General features: G+C 43.4%; 2 protein-coding genes and 1 long non-coding RNA gene across 9 annotated transcripts in view; 2 read left to right on the forward strand and 1 right to left on the reverse strand.

Moving 5' to 3' along the window:
* LOC114660439 (serine protease inhibitor Kazal-type 1-like) overlaps positions 1–15,959 on the reverse strand; it is an 821,621-nt gene that overhangs the window by 441,325 nt on the left and 364,337 nt on the right. The gene's annotated exons all lie outside the window — the stretch shown is intronic.
* The window catches only part of LOC114660438 (serine protease inhibitor Kazal-type 1-like), a 565,538-nt gene that overhangs the window by 251,127 nt on the left and 298,452 nt on the right, over positions 1–15,959 (forward strand). The gene's annotated exons all lie outside the window — the stretch shown is intronic.
* On the forward strand, positions 413–6,785 carry LOC114643341 (uncharacterized). The gene is made up of 3 exons (XR_007936311.1): positions 413–523; positions 602–709; positions 6,607–6,785. It is a non-coding gene; the product is annotated as an uncharacterized LOC114643341 (long non-coding RNA).

Below are 15,959 nucleotides of genomic sequence, written 5' to 3' on the forward strand. Positions count from 1 at the left end.
CATCTTTGACATGTGGGAGGAAAGCCTGACAACAAACCCACGCAGACTCCACACAGACGATGACCCGGCATAGGGTCCGAATGGTGTCTGTGAGGCAGAAATGATGGCCACTGCCCCTCCATGCCACTGATGTTGTTGCCCTTCCTTGCCTTTTCATTTTGATGGTCGCCTTGCCCACCTGCTCAGCTGTTTCTGTGTCTCCTTCATGTGATCTCCAGGTGGGAATGTCGGCCCCTCGGGATCACAGAAGGGTTGCTGGAGAGGAGCCCACTGAGGAGTTTGTGCCTTCATAGCCCATCAGTGCAGCACATGCTGTATGTGATGATGGCATTGACGGATGTATTTCGTGTGATGTGATGTCTGATGTGATGATAGATTCTTACTATTAAGTCCCCTTAAATGTTTATTTCTGAAAATGGATGAAGATTTACATTTTTTTAGATGTTTCAGGGAGATTTCAATGACGGGTTTCACCCTGTTTTACTCCACAGACTTGACAAGTGGGGCAGACCTCCCTCTACAGGTAAGGGTCTCCTAAGGTTTTCTCCTTTAGCGCCCAGCTGCTTACATCTACCTGACCTTCTACTTTCCATTTCTGTAGCCCAACTGTCAGGACGCCAGGAATATTAACTGAAATTTACTACAAACCCTTATGTGGCAGTGATGGCCATACCCACAGCAACATCTGCGCATACTGTATTGTAAAACGGTGAGTAACAAGGGCTTTGAAACCCACCTGAGTGTTCAGAATTTGACGTTTAGACAGCTAATTTGAACCTATGAGGGAATCAATGGAGGGGACTGAAGAAGTCTGCACTGGCATGAAGAACTTTCTGTCTGTGAGAGACCCCTTTTACAGGGCAATTTTGGGAGGGTGAGGTCAGAGGGGGCTTGTTGTTATCAGATCACATGACTTCAAACTGGAAGGGAGTGTCAAAGTGGCCACTGCTGTTTTCGATCTTGTCACCTGAGCCTGTCATTTTAAGGTCATGTCCCATTACAAGACTTTTCCAGCTATTTTGATTCGTAGACTTCATTTACATAATGTCATCAAGTTGGGGGTCCTCCCTGCGTGGAGTTTGCATGTTCTCCCCGTGTCTGCGTGGGTTTCCTCCGGGCGCTCCTGTTTCCTCCCACAATCCAAAGACATGCAGGTTAGGTGGACTGGCGATTCTAAATTGGCCCTAGTGTGTGCTTGGTGTGTGGGTGTGTTTGTGTGTGTCCTGCGGTGGGTTGGCACCCTGCCCGGGATTGATTCCTGCCTTGTGCCCTGTGTTGGCTGGGATTGCATCCAGCAGACCCCCGTGACCCTGTGTTCGGATTCAGCGGGTTGGAAAATGGATGAATGGATCTTTTGAAAATCTGCTAATGCTTTTAGGACTGCTGGCACAGAATTTTGTGGGTCTGATATATACAGTACCGTATCATCTGCATATTGTGATATTTTCTATTCAAGTCCTTCTCTGAGAATCCCTTTTATTTCTGATGCATTTCGAAAGTAAACAGCCAGTGGTTCAATGGCTATTGCAACGAGCAAAGGTGATAAGGGACATCCTTGTCGAGGACAGCGTTCTAGTTGGAAGTTATCTGAAATAATGTTGTGAATACGTACTGAGGCTTCTGGACTACCATAAAGTAGTTTGATCCATGCACATATGTTTGGGCTGAAGCCAAATTTGGACAATGTGGTGAACAGGTTGTCCCATTCAAGCATATGGTCTAATGTGACATTGGCTCTGGGGTTTCTAGTCTTTCAAAATGGTGTACTCAGGTGATGAGATCAGCTACACCAGTTGTCAAGGGTGACACCTCCTCTGACTAGAAGTGGTGAATTGTGACCTGCCCTGTGATTACTAGTCATGTGATCAGATATCCTCAGGTGACGAGATCAGCAACTGGAGTCGTTAAGTTTGACATTCCCGCTGACTTGAAGCCATGTAATGTGACATCAGTGTAATGTGACAGCCCTGTGATTTCTAGTCATGTGATCTGATATCCTCAGGTGACGAGATCAGCACTTGCACTTGTCAGGTGTGACATCCCCTCTGAATAGCACTAATGTGACGTCGGTTTAAGACTGTCACCCTCACGTGTGGCTGACATTATCTGCGCTTGACTTTGTTCAACATCAGCGACTAACATTTGTGGACAAAAGTGCAAACTCCTTCACCTGCAGGTCTGTGTGTTAAGTTGAGCTGAGAGCCTAAAGAGCGAAGCAAATCTCACTCAGTGGGCCACGAAGGCCTTCAGGTGAGCAATGCAGGGGTCTCGAGGTCAGGCAGGTGTTGGAGGTGAAGAAGATAAAACTTCAGAGTTCAGCTAATTCTACTCAGTAATGAGGGCATGTCAGAGTGCCTGTTGATTGGCAACCATGTGTCACGTTGTCACTGAACTTGGTACTCGTCACAACACACATCACACATTACTGAGGATGACTCTGATATTTTAATAATTTATTATTTTTCTCTATTTTGAACCCCTGCCCCCTTCATCCTAACCTTCTATTTCTGTTCCCCATCTAACTTTTATATTTGTCAGACCATCTTGAGGTCCCTTTCAGTTGTTTCCATATTTCCACAAAGTGTCACAGACAATGGTCAGAAGATCTGTGACTGCGAGTGAATAGGCAGGTTTAGGACATTTATATAGTGCCTTTTTGGGGTGTGTATTGAAGCAGCTTGCAGTCAAGATACAGTGGCCTTCCTTTGTTTTACACTCAAATCACAGGCAGGTCATGTAATTGGCACAGTGGTCCGGCATGCCAGGTGTATTTGGGGTCATCTGAACTTTTTAATAATTATTAGACACTTCTGTCCTCGTTCATCACAAGTGTGCACTGTCAGCCAACACTTATTTGGCATAATGAGATACAAACAGTTCAGATTTCCCATAATATTCTATTTATTGACTCCCTGTATGCCATGTGCTCCTTTTATTAACTAAGCTGTCGTGCTGAGTGGACGCTGGTCACCTGATCCAGGACCACCACAGGTGTTGCTGTCCCATACCTGCCTCAGGTGTGCAGGTGGAGCTGAGCGTGGCTCTTAAAGTCTCCTGTGAGTGGAATGAAGGAAGCGTCACGGAGTGGACATCTCGGCTCACTGCTTTTATTCTTCACATGTCCTGTCCAGCCACAATACACGGGAGGTATGGCAGGGAATACAAAACATCACAAACTACAGGGGCTGTGATGCAACAACAGGAGATCTGAGTGTGCCGCTAGCAGAGGAGCTGAACTGCTTCTTTGCTCATCACAACAGCAGCACTTACATGCTCCAGCTCTGCTCCCACCCTCAATGGGTTCCTGCACCACTCCACTTACTGTAAAGGGGCACGATGTCAGATGGGTGCTCCTGGCAGTGAACCCCAAGAAGGCTGCCGGCCTAGATGGAGTGCCTGGCAGGGTGCTCAGAGCGTGTGCCCACCAGCTCACCTTTATCTTCACCAAAATCTTCAACCTCTCCCTAGCCCAGGCAGTCATTCTGTCCTGACTAAATTCAGCCACAATCATTCCAACGCCAGCCTAAATGATTATCGCCCTGTGTCCCTCACTCCAGTAATCATGAAGTGCTTCAAGAGACTGGTTCTCCAGCACATCAAGACTTCGATCCCTACCAATTCGGATATCGCGCGAACAGATCCACAGAAGATGCCATCGCCGTAGCTCTCCACTCTGTGCTGAGCCATCTGGAGCAGCAGCAGAGCCACAGTGCATCCAGAAAGTATTCCCAGCGCATCACTTTTTCCACATTTTGTTATGTTACAGCCTTATTCCAAAATGGATTAAATTCATTTTTTTCCTCAGAATTCTACACACAACACCCCATAATGACAACGTGGAAAAAGTTTACTTGAGGTTTTTGCAAATTTTTTAAAAATAAAAAAACTGAGAAATCCCATGTCCATAAGTATTCACAGCCTTTGCTCAATACTTTGTCGATGCACCTTTGGCAGCAATTCCAGCCTCAAGTCTTTTTGAATATGATGCCACAAACTTGGCACACCAATCCTTGGCCAGTTTCGCCCATTCCTCTTTGCAGCACCTCTCAAGCTCCAACAGGTTGGATGGGAAGCCATTTTAAGATCTCTCCAGAGATGCTCAATCGGATTCAAGTCTGGGCTCTGGCTGGGCCACTCAAGGACATTCACAGAGTTGTCCTGAAGCCACTCCTTTGATATCTTGGCTGTGTGCTTAGGGTCGTTGTCCTGCTGAAAGATGAACCGTCGCCCCAGTCTGAGGTCAAGAGCGTTCTGGAACAGGTTTTCATCCAGGATGTCTCTGTACATTGCTGCAGTTATCTTTCCCTTTATCCTGACTAGTCTCCCAGTTCCCCACAGCATGATGCTGCCACCACCATGCTTCACTGTAGGGATGGTATTGGCCTGGTGATGAGTGGTGCCTGGTTTCCTCCAAACGTGACGCCTGGCATTCACACCAAAGAGTTCAATCTTTGTCTCATCAGACCAGAGAATTTTCTTTCTCATGGTCTGAGAGTCCTTCAGGTGCCTTTTGGCAAACTCCAGGTGGGCTGCCATGTGCCTTTTACTAAGGAGTGGCTTCCGTCTGGCCACTCTACCATACAGGCCTGATTGGTGGATTGCTGCAGAGATGGTTGTCCTTCTGGAAGGTTCTCCTCTCTCCACAGAGGACCTCTGGAGCTCTGACAGAGTGACCATCGGATTCCTTGTCACCTCCCTGACTAAGGCCCTTCTCCCCTGATCGCTCAGTTTAGATGGCCGGCCAGCTCTAGGAAGAGTCCTGGTGGTTTTGAACTTCTTCCGCTTATGAATGATGGAGCCCACTGTGCTCATTGGGATCTTCAAAGCAGTAGAAATTTTTCTGTAACCTTCCCCAGATTTGTGCCTCGAGACAATCCTGTCTCAGAGGTCTACAGACAATTTCTTTGACTTCATGCTTGGTTTGTGCTCTGACATGAACTGTCAACTGTGGGACCTTCTATAGACCGGTGTGTGCCTTTCCAAATCATGTCCAGTCAACTGAATTTACCACAGGTGGACTCCAATGAAGCTGCAGAAACATCTCAAGGATGATCAGGGGAAAAAGGATGCACCAGAGCTCAATTTTGAGCTTCATGGCAAAGGCTGTGAATACTTATGGACATGGGATTTCTCAGTTTTTTATTTTTAATAAATTTGCAAAAACCTCAAGTAAACTTTTTTCATGTTGTCATTATGGGGTGTTGTGTGTAGAATTCTGAGGAAAAAAATGAATTTAATCCATTTTGGAATAAGGCTGTAACATAACAAAATGTGGAGAAAGTGATGCGCTGTGAATACTTTCCGGATGCTGTTTGTGGATTACAGCTCAGCTTTTAATACAATCATTCCTGACATTCTCATCACCAAACTGGTCACTCTTGGCCTCCCCCCGTCTCACATGTGTCTTTATAAAAGACTTTCTTACCAACCGGCTCCAGACTGTGAGACTCGGCTCCCACCACTCCTCCATTCGCACACTGAACACCGGTACCCCACAAGGCTGTGTCCTGAGCCCCCTCCTTTACTGTCTCTACACCCACGACTGCAGTCCGGCCCACAACAACAACCTCATCGTCAAGTTTGCTGATGACACCACAGTGGTCGGACTCATCTCAAAAGGAGACGAGGCAGCTTACAGAGAGGAGGTCCTGAAGTTGGCAGCCTGGTGTTCAAAGAGCAGTTTGGCTCTGAACACCAGGAAAACCAAGGAGATCATTGTCGACTTCAGGAGGCACAGCACCGACTTAGCCCCCCTTTACATCAAAGACGAGTGAGTGGAGAGGGTCCATACCTTCCGGTTTCTCAGTGTCCATATCTCCGCTGACATCTCCTGGACAGACAACATCACAGCAGTCATCAAGAAGGCTCAGCAGCAGTTACACTTCTTGAGGGTCCTAAGAAAGCACAACCTGGACTCCAACCTGCTACTGACCTTCTACCGCTCGTCCATCGAGAGCCTGCTGACGTACTGTATCACAGTATATGGTATGGCAGACAGGGAGAGCGTTCAGAGAGTAGTAAAGACAGCACAGCAGAGCAAAAAACATCATCAAGGACAGCTGCCACCCTGGCTCTGATCTGTTTGGCCTGTTGTCCTCAGGGAGGCGCTACTACAGGTGCATTACAACAAGGACAAACAGACTCAAGAACAGTTTTTTCCCCAAAAGCCACAACATTCTAAACTCAGACATGCACTGACTACACAGTCTAACCCCCCAACCCCTGGACCTCCTTCTATCCATCAACTGTGCAATATCCAATATCTAAATGGTATTGATAATAACTGTGCAATATCTGTATACTGTACAATATCATTACTCTCAGGGTCCAACATCCACTACTCACTCACTGCACATGATCATCATTATTGTGCAATATTTAAATTATGTGCAATAACCCAATAGTGTAATAGTTATTATTCTTTCCATATGTATATAGCATCGCAGAACTTTTTTGCAACTTCTTTGCAACTTTTTGCACCATTTGTTTATTTGTTTATTTACTTGCTGTGTTCTTCATATATGTCTGCACTGAAGGAGCTGCTTTTAATCTCATTGTACATATGTATAGTGACAATAAAAGGCATTCTATTCTATTCCTTTACAGAAGTGCCACCAGTCCTCTCAATATTGTCAAATATGAACCCTGTTGAATCCACAGAGGAACACCAGGAGGTTTGCTGATCTTCACTCCGCTTTGCACTTCACAAGCCCCCTTTGACCCACTGCTGACCCCTGCAGCCTTTTAAATCTGAAATAAACGTTTACTTCTGGCATGAAATCTGATCTCAGCCTCATCTTTATCCTGTGTTTCTCTCATATTCACCCAAAGTGACCTCCAAATCATGACTAAATACCACAGATCTTTCTAGATTTCCACATTGTATGGCCTGGCAAGTGTGACGGCTCTTTCTAGTGACACTGCAGAATGCTGTGTCTGCCACAGGAGGATTTTATAAGCCCATGGCCTTCTACTGTAAACTTCTTGTTGTCCACTAGGTGGCAGGGTGGCTCCCTGGATGACAAAGGATGTCGTTGGTGAAGGCTGAGTTTAGTGCCTTATGATTGTATATAGTGCCTTCCATCATGAACAGCAGCTCTTTTCATATTTCACTACTGTGAGTGCTGGATGTTCCAACAAATTCCTCAGCTCATGGGGAGTCACTCTTTTAATAACTGAATATGACACTTTGTGACTTTATATAGTGCCTTTCTTTTGTGAACACCAGGTCTGCCTGGATTTCTGTACTGTGAGGTCTAGCAGGCATATGGACTCACTGGTGAAACAAAGTCAATGGCCTGCTTTGAATTTGTGACCTTATGATTTTATATAGCGCCTTTCATCATGAACACCTGATTCTGTCTACTGAGAGCCATGGCAAGTGCAGTGAGTCGCTACGCTCACAGAGTGTCACTCTTGGTGGCTGAATGTGCCATCTTATCATTTTTGAATAAATTTGCACACCCTCCGGGAAACATGTTGTCACTTTGCAATTTTGGGTTATTTTGAGTGTAGATTGGTAGACAAGAATGTCACATTAATCTTTTAAAAGTAAATTTACAACACAATAAAATGTGCGAAACATGAAAGGGGGCTGTAATGGAAAGACAAGGATGGTCCAGCGTCCTGATCAAGATGGCTGCCTGTTGCTTGTTTAGGTGGGAGGCCTTCTGAGAAAGACAAAAAGTGGCTGCTGCTGGTAGTTATGTTTACCTCCCTGTCCCCAGTGCACACAATGGCAGCATCTCACTGGTGGTACTCCCATATGGAGACCTGCAAGGCAGGCTGGGAGTTGTAGTCAAGTCAAACTTTATTTAAAAAGCACATTTACAACAGCCAAAACTGAGGCAAAGTTCTGTAGAAAAAAGAATAAAAGAGGCAGTTAAATATATTTGCATATTTATACATATAAAGATCTATACATGCATATATATGTTGAGACCTGTTCTGTGGAACCAACCTTTCAGTTTTGGCAGCCTAAGTCTACTATACGGGCAAGCTGCCTCTAAACCTCTACTTGTGTCTGTCTAATCTTTTCACTATATATATATATATATATATATATATATATATATATATATATATATATATATATACAGTGATCCCTCGCTATATCGCGCTTCGCCTTTCGCGGCTTCACTCCATCGCGGATTTTATATGTAAGCATATTTAAATATATATCGCGGATTTTTCGCTGCTTCGCGGATTTCTGCGGACAATAGGTCTTTTAATTTCTGGTACATGCTTCCTCAGTTGGTTTGCCCAGTTGATTTCATACAAGGGAGGCTATTGGCAGATGGCTGAGAAGCTACCCAACTTACTTTTCTTTCTCTCTCTCTCTCTCTTGCGCTGACGTAGGGGGGTGTGAGCAGGGGGGCTGTGTGCAGCTGCTTCCTGAAGGACAGGCTGCACGGAGCTTCGCATACTTAAAAGCTCAAAGGGCACGTATTGATTTTTTTTATCTGTCTCTAGCTATCTCTCTCTATCTCTCTCTCTCTCTCTCTTCCTGCTCCTGACAGAGGGGGTGTGAGCTGCCGCCTTCAACAGCTTTGTGCCGGCGGTGCTTCGCATACTTAAAAGCCAAAAAGCCGTATTGATTTTTTTTTGACTGCTTGCTTTGCACTCCTTTGAAAAGGAAGATATGTTTGCATTCTTTTAATTGTGAGACAGAACTGTCATCTCTGTCTTGTCATGGAGCACAGTTTAAACTTTTGAAAAAGAGACAAATGTTTGTTTGCAGTGTTTGAATAACGTTCCTGTCTCTCTACAACCTCCTGTGTTTCTGCGCAAATCTGTGACCCAAGCATGACATTCTAAAAATAACCATATAAACATATGGTTTCTACTTCGCGGATTTTCCTATTTCGCGGGTGGCTCTGGAACGCAACCCCCGCGATGGAGGAGGGATTACTGTATATATATATATATATATATATATATAGATATATATATATATATATATATATATATATATATATATATATATATATATATATATATATGGCGGCACGGTGGCACAGTGGGTAGCGCTGCTGCCTCGCAGTTGGGAGATCTGGGGACCTGGGTTCGATTCCCGGGTCCTCCCTGCGTGGAGTTTGCATGTTCTCCCCGTGTCTGCGTGGGTTTCCTCTGGGCGCTCCGGTTTCCTCCCACATTCCAAAGACATGCAGGTTAGGTGGATTGGCGATTCTAAATTGGCCCTAGTGTGTGCTTGGTGTGTGGGTGTGTTTGTGTGTGTCCTGCGGTGGGTTGGCACCCTGCCCAGGATTGTTTCCTGCCTTGTGCCCTGTGTTGGCTGGGATTGGCTCCAGCGGACCCCCGTGACCCTGTGTTCGGATTCAACGGGTTGGAAAATGGATGGATGGATATATATATATATATATATATATATAAAGAATTGCAAACATAAGCAACCATTACATAAAAGATCGACTCACAATACCCACAGAGCCTTACATGCATATTTATAATCATGAATGTATAGGAGCCAACATATACAAACATAATGCCAACCTCTTGCAGAGTCAAATGCCAACGAGAAGAGATAGGACTTTCGTGATGACTTCAAAACTGCCAGTGTTGGGACAAACCTAATTTAATAAGGCATGCCACTCCAGCCACTGCTAATGCCCGATGCCCCTCTGTCCTTCAGCCTCGACCTCGATCTGCCAAGCAGACTGCAGAGCTCTTGTTGGCACATACAAGTGAAGATGTTCTGAAAGGTAAGACGAGGCTGTTCCACTCAAACTTTCAAAAACAAGTCATAGAACTTGAAAATCAAGTCTGAGGTGGACAGTCCCATGAAACAGTCATGTCGGGATCTTTGGGTGACAACGGGGTGGGGGGCTGTAGGGGAATAGTAAAACTTCTGTGAAGGACTTCTGCATGGTGTGCAGGTGCTTAAAATGTGCAAGGCTGTGGCACCAGACATCCTCCTGGGTCCGGCGTTAAAGAAGGTGACGTCTCTTTTTAGCCTGCACCAGTAGTCGGAGTCGAGAGGACTGTGGATGAGACTACAAGGGAAGTGCAGAAGGAGGAAAGAAAGTAAATGAATGTATTGTACTGAAATGGAAGAGGATTTGGAGGTCTGTAGGAGGTGATGTAAAATGAAAAAAAAAATCTTGTATTTGAACCTGGGACTGTGCTGTTTATTTGAGTCTCAGGGTTTGGGTGTCAGTGGTGCCCCATACTGATTATTCATCCAGTTCTTATGTTATTCTAAAAGATAACACATCACAAACATTTAGTAGTAAAATTAACAGCATGTGTCATTCCAACAGATGGCGCATCACACAAATGAACACTGCCTTCACGAATCCCATATCAAATGGCATGTAACAATGACATGAATATTGCAAACATTTAAAGCTGAGGTCTGTGTTGATTAGTTAGATTTCAACCTGTCTTAAACAAGTAGTACAGCTAGTGGGACCATCTGCTGGAATGCATGTTGTAATAAAAAAAGCATTGTATTTTTCATTCCAGCAGATGGTGCATTTTAAACTCTTGCAGCAATCAATTCCATTGCATTTTTCATTCCAACTAATGACGCATCAGAACAATTTGTTGTAATATAACAAATCACATTTTTCACTCCAACAGACAGCGCATCACAAACATTAGCACTGCTTTTTACAAATCCCTTACCAAATGGCATATGAGCAGGACATCGTAACTGGATGGGCAGTGTCAGTGAAATAGGATATCATTATAAACTGCAGATAACAGAACTTTGAGGTTGGTTTAGTGTAAGTAAATGTTTATTTGCTTCATGCACGGCGGCTTACACACCACAGGGCCCTTCATTCATATCTAGATAACCTCTTCTTTTCCAAGCTTGCATTTTATACTTGGATGGTTAGGAAAGTCATTGAACTTACCTGTCATGACTGTAAGCATCTGGAGGACTGAGGTGCTGATGCTGATGATAAGGGGATTGGAGCGGTGGCAGCCATTTTGGGGGTTCTGGACCAGCTGTGGTGTTAAAGCAGGAGCCGAGTATGAAGACAAATCTTGCGGTTTACCAAGTCATCCTACGTCTCTGTCCTCACCTGTGGTCATGAGCTGTGGGTAATGACATAAAGAAGGAGATTGGGATCACAACAAGGAAGGAGGTTTCTGTGAAGGGTGGCTGGGCTGACACTCCACTCTATGATAAGTTAAGAAGCTCAGCAATTCTGGAGAGCCTCTTAAGTAAGACTTGATAGAAGAAAGAGGATATCCTGAAGTTTGAAGACCCAGAGAGAATCCAGAGATTCTGATCAAGCCAGTTGAGGTGGTTTGGGGATGTCATAAGAATGAAACTGCCTGAGGTATGTCCCAATGGGTGGAGACTCTGTGACAGACCCAGGATAGCTGCCATGGGAACATCTGGAAATTCCCAAAGAAGATCAGGAATCTGTAGCTGGGCGACAGGAAATTCTGGTTGGACCTGCTTGGCTTGCTGCCACTGTGACCCTCACCAGGACAACTGGTTTCAGAAAGTGAGATGAAAACCGAAATGTCCCACTGGAAGGCCCCCTTCATTAAACTTGGCACCAATTATACATTACAATTCTGAAATGTCCCACTAGAGGGCTCTCTTGATTTCCAAATCTGAACTCAGCACAAGCGTCACAGTTGGCCATTAAAGGAAAGTTTAATTCAAAAGTGTTCCACCAGGTGGCGACCTTCGTCTCTTTAAAAATAAACCTGACTCTGACTTTTGAGTTCTTGCTTGTTAATCACACAGCTTGGAAAACCTTCTGCAGCCTTCTAAGTTAACAAGGACAACAAATATGAAATAAGAATGTACTCAGTTCATGGGGTGCCTGCTGTTGTGTGTACAGAGGACAGTGACATTCTTATGTGTGTGTGATAATCAACATGCAACAACATGTCGCCACGTGTTAGAATGCAAGAGCAACCAGTGCTGGAAATGACGGCCATGGAGCTTCTGCTGAGACCCCAATTCTGTGGGTCACTGAGACCTGCCTTCTGGCTAACGTGGCAAGGAGCTTTCAGTGGGTCTGGCTTGGTGCAAAGGCACAATAGGCGCTATATAAGGTAGAAAGTTAACATGAAGTTATTTCAGATAAGGAGGACAGACATTTCATATTAAGGTAGCAACACTCACTGACCACAACGTTGTGCCTCAGGCCTGAGCAGAGTATTAAAATAATGAAAGAAGATCTGCGTATTAAAGGCAGTGTGCCCCCTAGTGGCAAAGACACTGAATCACACAGCACAAGATGGAAGGTTCAGTCCGCCCCAGTGACTCCCTTTAAGGAAATGGAGAGTCTGCACCTGCCAGACCTCACAATACAGAAATATGAAAGAACTGGTGTCAGCGATCAAAAGGCACTGTATAGAAAAGGCGCTATATAAAATCATAAAGTAGCAGGTTGAACCTCCATTATTGACTTCCTACTACAGTAGAATGAAAAAGGACTACATTAAAAAGGCACTATATATAAAGTCGTAAGGTGGCAGATTCCGTGTCTAAGCGTGCCCCCCTGTGAGGAGAGAATGTCAGTGCAGCAGCAAAGCCACACAATATAAAAAGACATAAAGAAGTAAAGTTAGTGTGCAAAATGAGTGAGACAGCAGCTTGTATGTTGATAAAAAAACGTGAAGTAAGAATTACACTGAAAGTGTGACACCGTGGACCTCATGAAAGCCACTCACTGTGTCATAATAGAAAATAATGAAAGAAAGAATTACAGTCAAACAACTTCTGCATAGTAAAGGCAGGGTGCCCCCTAGTGGCAAAGGCACAAGACAGAAGGTTCAGTCCGCACCAGTGACTCCCTCTGAGAAAATGGAGGCTCTGCATCTGCCAGGCCTCACAGTACAGAAATGGGAAAAAAAACTGTGGTCACAATCGAAAGGCGCTATATACAAAGGGCATGATATAAAATCATTATCATTGTGGGAAAGAGGGGTCCTTTCATCGGATTGGCTGGCCCAGCACTGTTTCAGCCGTGGAATGGCCAAATGGGGGAGGCAGTTTGATGGATGAGGTCTCCAGGACTCTAAATATATCCAAATCTTCTTATGTGATACGTATCATTTACTGTTAAATTCTGCTCTGTACTTCTAAAATTTTTATTTTTATACTGTATTGGGGATTTGTTCTGTTCTGTGTATTGTATTGTATTGACCCCCTTCTTTTGACACCCACTGCACGCCCAACCTACCTGGAAAGGGGTCTCTCTTTGAACTGCCTTTCCCAAGGTTTCTTCCATTTTTTCCCTACAAGGTTTTTTTTGGGAGTTTTTCCTTGTCTTCACAGAGAGTCAAGGCTGGGGGGCTGTCAAGAGGCAGGGCCTGTTAAAGCCCATTGCGGCACTTCCTGTGTGATTTTGGGCTATACAACAAATAAATTGTATTGTATTGTATTGTATTGTATAAAGTAGCAGGGCCACCCTGCTGTGGACTTTGCAGTGATATTTTCATAAAGAAAATGAGAACTACATTTAAAAATACTGTTTTTCGTTTTACAAGAATGAGATCTGAAATTAAGGCAAACAAAGAAAATAAAAGTAAATACAAATAAAAATTACTGATATGTGAACGAACCAAAATGAGGACGAAAAAAAACAGGAATAGCCATCCATCCATCCATTATCCAACCCGCTATATCCTAATTACAGGGTCACGGGGGTCTGCTGGAGCCAATCCCAGCCAACACAGGGCGCAAGGCAGGAAACAAACCCCGGGCAGGGCGCCAGCCCACCGCAGAACAGCAACATCATTTTCGTTCAATCCGATTCAGTCGCCCTGAGTGTTGACTGTTTACTAGGCGGTGATCTCTTACTAGAGTCACATGGCACAATTTCCGCAAATGACAGTTGTTTGTTTGTTAAGCACATTTGGTTCGTCAGGTTGAAGCAGTAAAAACTTGTGGTTGCTTGTGATGGGAAGTTCGGATCATTTTACCGACTCAGACCTTTGCGTCTCGTTCAGCAAAATGAACGAATCCTTTTTCGAGTCATTTCGTTCATTTCGTTCATTTTAGCAAAATATAATTAAAATGTTACCTGTTACCTCCCTAGCACATCTACTGCTTACTCAAATGTTGATCACACTACAAACGAGACAAAACTATAATGCTATAAGAAACAGAAAATATTAATTCATTGTTTATCTGGGTCTTTAGTCTGTGATTCGCTCACCTCGCCTCTTACCTGACAAGTTTTCGGGTTTGAGTCGTGCGTTCATCACATGACAGCCCAATTAGCTAACCAAGGCAGTCTGAGCCGGAAAAAGAATTGATTAGTTCATCTCTCGAGTTTTCGGGTTTGAGTCGTTCGTTCATCACGTGACCACTTACCGGCTCAGTACCTCAGTCAAATACTAACGTAAAATTCCATTTGTTGTATGTTGGATTGTAAATGACTTTAACTCTCCAGATTTTATTTCATTTTGGGTTACAATTTGAAGTTTAAGTTATCATAACCTTAATATTTTAAACTGACCTTATTCATTCAAATTCAAAATGTTATTTGCTTTTACTTTGTCATTATGTCCTTTTTGACCAATCTTTTTATACAAATATTAGATCAATATGTTAAGTCTGCACAGGAAAAACAATTATTATACCAGGAAACTCAAAATTGGAGTAAAAATGAACACTGCTATAGAATAGTGTACGATTATTAACTATAAGTACTTTGTAATTGTAGGTTTGGATTATCTATACTAATAAAAGGCAAAGCCCTCACTGACTCACTGACTCACTGACTGACTGACTGACTGACTGACTGACTGACTCACTCATCACTAATTCTCCAACTTCCCGTGTAGGTAGAAGGCTGAAATTTGGCAGGCTCATTCCTTACAGCTTACTTACAAAAGTTAGGCAGGTTTCATTTCGAAATTCTACGCGTAATGGTCATAACTGGAACCTGTTTTTTGTCCATATACACTAATGGAGGAGGCGGAGTCACATATCGCGTCATCACGTATTACGCCTCCTACGTAATCACGTGAAGTGAAAACAAGGAAGAGATTTACAGCACGAGTCAAACGCGGGAGCGAAGGTAAATGACATTAATTGTTGAGTGTCTTTTAATACTGTGTAATTGTTGAGTGTCTTTTAATACTTTGTAAGCATACATATTAACAGATGTGCAATTAAACGTGTGCATTTACGGGGTGATTTCTCAGGCAGCTTCACAAAAAAAACAGATCCTTAACAAACTGTTATTGGTATATTTTCCCTCAATTTTAAAAGGTTTTCTTTTCTTCTTAATAAAAATTTAAAAGCAGAACTTCGCCGGTGTGAACCGCGGGGATTTGAGCGACTGACGCATACAGACATATTCATGAGTGCAGGTACTTCGGAAAGAAAGCACTGTGTAAACCTAAAGTTTAAATTAAGTTCATAGACCTACAAAAGGTTGCCATTGATTTCAGGCAAGATTGCTTTTCTCCTGTACAACTATACGTTGCATTCTCAAGAGTGTGCTTGCACAGCTTGGTCATATTACAATCGGAGTGCTGAACTGACAACGTGATATACAAACAGAACAATCGTAAAAACAGGATTAAATAAAAAGGCTGCTTCCGTTGGCAAAGCAACGAAAAAGGAAGACCTTATATGACGTTTGTTTATAAAACAGCGGAGAGGCTGTGTGAAGTCAGCTTCACAAAAAAACAGATCCTTAACAAATTGTTAGTGGTAGATTTTCACTCAATTTAAAAAGGTTTTCTTCTTAATAAAAATTTAAAAGCAGTACTTCGCCGCTGCAAAGCACGGGGATGTATATAGATAGATAGATAGATAGATAGATAGATAGATAGATAGATAGATAGATAGATAGATAGATAGATAGATAGATAGATAGATAGATAGATAGATAGATAGATAGATAGATAGATAGATAGATAGATAATTTTAGTGTATTTGGAAGGATCAAATTAGATAGATAGAGATAGATAGATATATAGATAGAGATAGATAGATAGATAGAGAC

The sequence above is a fragment of the Erpetoichthys calabaricus genome, chromosome 11 (genome assembly GCF_900747795.2).
Source record: "Erpetoichthys calabaricus chromosome 11, fErpCal1.3, whole genome shotgun sequence".
NCBI classification, from domain to species: domain Eukaryota; kingdom Metazoa; phylum Chordata; class Cladistia; order Polypteriformes; family Polypteridae; genus Erpetoichthys; species Erpetoichthys calabaricus.